The sequence below is a fragment of the Echinops telfairi genome, unplaced genomic scaffold, assembly GCF_000313985.2.
Source record: "Echinops telfairi isolate 266 unplaced genomic scaffold, ASM31398v2 ScPeMD7_18;HRSCAF=68, whole genome shotgun sequence".
Taxonomy (NCBI): Eukaryota; Metazoa; Chordata; class Mammalia; order Afrosoricida; family Tenrecidae; genus Echinops; species Echinops telfairi.
In genome coordinates, this window is record NW_022103915.1 from 57385114 (window position 1) to 57389552 (window position 4439).

The following is a 4439-nucleotide window of genomic DNA, read 5'->3' on the forward strand; positions in this document are numbered from 1 at the left end:
TGAATGTCAAGGACTAGTTTTCAGTGCGGATTATGCTTTAACATAAAGGAAGCAAAAAAGCTTCACAACTGCACCAGTAACCAACATCATGGTAATTGCAGAAAAATTGACTTTGTCAAGCACTTAATTTTATCTGGATCCACAATGAATGTCATGGATGCAGCAGTTAAAAAAAAAATCAATCAACATATTGCTTTGGGTGAATCTGCTTCCAAAGATGTCCCTATGATTTGCCTGGCACCAGGCATGATATTTCCAATTACTTCCTATGCATGAGAAATATGGACAATGGATCAGGAAGACTGAAGAACTGATATGTTAAAATTGTAGTGTTAGCAAAGAATATTTGAATATGCCGTGGACTGCCAGAAGAACAAGTAACCTCGGGGATACAGTGGGTTAAGCTTTGGGCTACTAACCACAAGTTCAGTGGTTCAAACTCAGCAGCCACAGCTCAGGAGAAAGATGAGGTTGTCTACTCCCATCAAGATTAAGAGCCTTGGAAACCCTATGGAGCAGCTCTACTCTGTCCAAAGGGTCAATATGTGTCAGATTAACTCGATGGCAGTGAGTTTGGTTTTGATGGCCAGAAGAATGAACAAATCGGTCTTGGAAGAAGTATAGCCAAAACGTTCCTTAGAAGTGGGGGTGGCAGGATTCTCTCATACTTTGGACATGCTATCAGAGGGATCAGATCCTGGGAAAGGGCTTTACTCCATAGACTTTCCTTCATCCAAGTTGTTAGATTGACTCCAATTTGAGTTATCAGCTCCTCCTCAGTCATATTTTGAGTGCCTTCTGACCCGAGGGGCTCCTCTGTTGGCACTAGCTCTGCTAATGTTCTGCTTGTGTTTAGTAGCGTTTCAGTGAGTGACAATATTTCAATGCTATCTATAGGCTTTTCGGTAACTAACTCCTCAGAAGTGGACAGTCGATTCCTTCTTTGTAGTCTTTTCTTCATCTGGAAGTTCTGCTGAAACCTGCTCACTTTGGGTGTCCCTGCTGGTATGTGAAACACCAATGACACATCCTGCCGCACAGCAACAACATACATGCGAGCACAGGATGAAAAACTGATAGTGCGTCACACGTGGTGATGGTAGGTTCTTAGATGGGGTAAATGGCGAAATCAACTTGAGAGAGACAGGTAAGACTTATTATGGTAGGTAGACTACTGCCCCATGGTCACCCTCAATGATGTTCATGTCCTACCCCACCCCCGAACCTATTATTTCATGTGGCAAAGGGGAATTAAAGTTGCAGATGGCACTAAGGCTGCCAATCAGCTGGCCTTAAGATAAGAAGACTCTCCAGATGGGCCCAATGTAATTCCAAGTTCTCAACTGTGGAAGAGTCAGTGTCTGAGAAACGCCATGTGAGACAGACTTGACAGGCCATTGCTGGCTTTGAAGATGGAGCCAATGAACGTGGGTAACTTTGAGAAGATGGATAGAGCAAGAAAACAGATGCTCTCCTAGGGCCTCTGAAAGGAACACCGCCCTGCTGACGTCTCTATTTTTGCCCAAAGAACATCATATCATAGTTTTGACCTCCACCACTAGAACTGTAAGGCACCGAACCAAATTTAGGGCAATTTATTACAGTAGCTACAGGGAACTAATAAACAGGGAGATAATGAAAACAGTTCAAAGCCAAGGTGCTGGCTGTGAACAAGGTGGCCAAATGGATTGATCCAGAGGCCATCGTCACAACTTCTGCAAGAGTGAGCTAGGGTTCATCGGATTTGTCAGAGATATTTGATAAGAGCAGAGAATGACCTGCTGTTTCTTTATTCTCCGACGCCTCCTAAACAAGCGAGGTGGTTTCCAACAGGGCTCTTTGGAAAGACGGATTGAAAACCAGCATGATGTATGCTTGCTGAGCTGCTGAACTGAAGACCCAGGGCCTTAAGATTTAAGGGCCCTTGTGATTACAGAGAATCCACTTGGATAATCCAGGATAATCTCCTTATTTTAAACTCAGTTGATCAGCCACCACAATACTGTCTGCAACCTTAATTCCCCTGTGCTTTGTAAAGTAAGATGCCCTGAGGATTAGGATGTGGCATCTTTGGAGGTCATCTTGGCCACATCCCGCTCTCGTGGATCAGAATGTGCTTAGGACAGCAGGCCATGGTCACGACGCTCTCTGAAGCGGTGAGGTGGAGGTAGTCCCTGCCTTGGCTTCTCATGTTACTGTTTGGATATTCCATCATCCACCTTCTGAATGGCGGGTTTCTGGGTTACAATGCCAGAAGGGCTTCATTTATTCTTCCACGATTTATCAGGACAGGCAACACTTTGTACTCTGTAGCAGTTATCATTTTATTTGGTACCACGGACGGTTCTTTGAAAAGCTGAAAACCCCAAGCTACCCAGTTCACTAGAGATGTATAGCATCAATTTACAGAGCATGGAGTAGTCGCTGAAGTCAGTGGGCAGCTCTGAGAATAGAGACTTCTTTTCATCATGCCAGCCTCTCTTGGTAACAGAGCTTGGGAAAAGGCATGCTTCATACATTCTTCCAAATTACATCTCCTCAACTTGGTTGATGGTGAATATGCCAATACCTGTTTACAAGTTGCCCAAGCCTGTGAGACCGATGTGATTGCCCTGTGGACCCTGATGCAGAAGGACAATCGAGATTTCTCATCTTACATATCAGATGATCTGCATTTATCATCCGAGGGAAATGAAGTTCTGTTCTTCATACCTTGGACTTTGCTTGGAGAAGAAGATCGCCTCCCTACCTGGGTTTCTTCCGCACTGGTGGGATGGAGCAGAAGTCTTTTGGGAGTTGGGGACCATTAGTCAATCACAGAAAACTCAAATTATCTGGGTTGTTAGTTCATTGAAGTCGAAGCTGCCAGGGTACAAACAGATTAAGATGATCAATCAAAATATACTTTTCATTTCCAGTTTAAACTTTCTGTATGATTTTGGACCTGTAATGTCTTAGTTAGGATTCTCAACTTGATCTCTTGGTTCTAATATCCATTGCAATGGTTACACAAAATTCACAGACGAAATTCATGATTAAAGGGTTTAGTAAGGAAGTTAATAAGTTGTAATGCCAGTGCAAAATCTCAGGGTTGAGATGTTTCTCAGGATATGCTACAAACTTCTTTCAGGTGTGCTAATAAATGCCTCAAGGGGCGTGCCAGTTCTGCGGGCAGCCTCAACCAGAAGGCATTCAGCTCAGGCTCTGTGAGTCAGCAAACCCAGATCCCTGGATTAAGTGCCCAGAGATACTGCACGCCAGTAAAGCTCAGCTGGAAAGCACTCTGTTCCACTTAGTGGGTCAGCAAGCCCAATTTCCCCTATTAAGTGCTCAGAGGCATCTTATTCCACAAGCCAGATTTCTGCACAAAAGCACTATATTTGCTCCAGGGGTGGGAAGTCCATCGCTCTATTCCAGCTCTGGCTCGGGTTCCGTCCTCTGATGTTACAGCTGTCTTTTGGATCCAGGTGGTCACTGCGCAGGGATCTTGCGTCTAGAAGACGTACTCTAACCCTGGCTCTTGCTGGTCATGAGATCCCCCCTCCTGCTTCTCAGAGGGCTCATTTTATTCACAGAGGGAGTACTGTTCAGAATGACTCACAGGGGAATCCTACCAGCATCTTTCCCCGCCCTTTTACAAACCCATGTCTCTGGTGGAAGGTATGGATTTGGGTTTGAAGAGCCACACTAAATCCTTCACTGTCCCTGGAGGACCAAAACCCCTGATACTTTGTGTTTTGACAATTTAAAGTATTTCTTGGTTGGTACAAGTATCAGTGTCACCACTCTAAAATATACCTGAGCAGCAGGACAATTCTATCAATGGCAAAAAAGAAAAGTTCTGAGGCTGGTCTGACCATGTGTCTCGGGTTTGTGAGGTCCGGAAGCTGTGTCTGCTTCTTTCCTGGGGCGATCTGAGGGCTGGAGTCCTGATGGGACAGGAGTGCAGCTGCAGGGGGAGCCGCTTCACAGTCGCTGTTGGGTAAGCAGAGAAGTGCGTTTTGATGGGGCACTGTGGCTCCTGGGTAGGAGCCATCTTTGGATCATCTTGTAAGAATCTATTAGGGGGACATTGTTCTATGATGAGTCAAGAATACTGATTTTTAGTCCTATACTTTTCAATAATGCCATTGAGTCAATTATGCTTATATTTATGTTTATAGCAACCCTACATTTATGTTTATGTTGATATTTAAATAATAGACTGTCAATGTGCCAAGCATGATTATATGTACTTAGGTTATTTTATTCAATCAATACATGAAGATAACCCAGGTTTGGGAAACTTTGTTTTGTTCTACATAAGGTTATCAGAGCACTACCTGGCATGTAGAAAATGATATCCCTATCCACCAAAAAAGAAAAAAGAAAAAGTCATCAGGTGGGTTCCAACTATAAATGATACAAACAAATAAATAAATAATAACACGCCAAGGCAT

The 4439-nt window shown here is 43.9% G+C and overlaps 1 pseudogene; it reads left to right on the forward strand.

Moving 5' to 3' along the window:
* The first annotated feature begins 2189 nt into the window (after positions 1 to 2189).
* Positions 2190 to 2958, forward strand: LOC115868677 (annotated as a pseudogene).
* The last annotated feature ends 1481 nt before the right edge of the window (positions 2959 to 4439 follow it).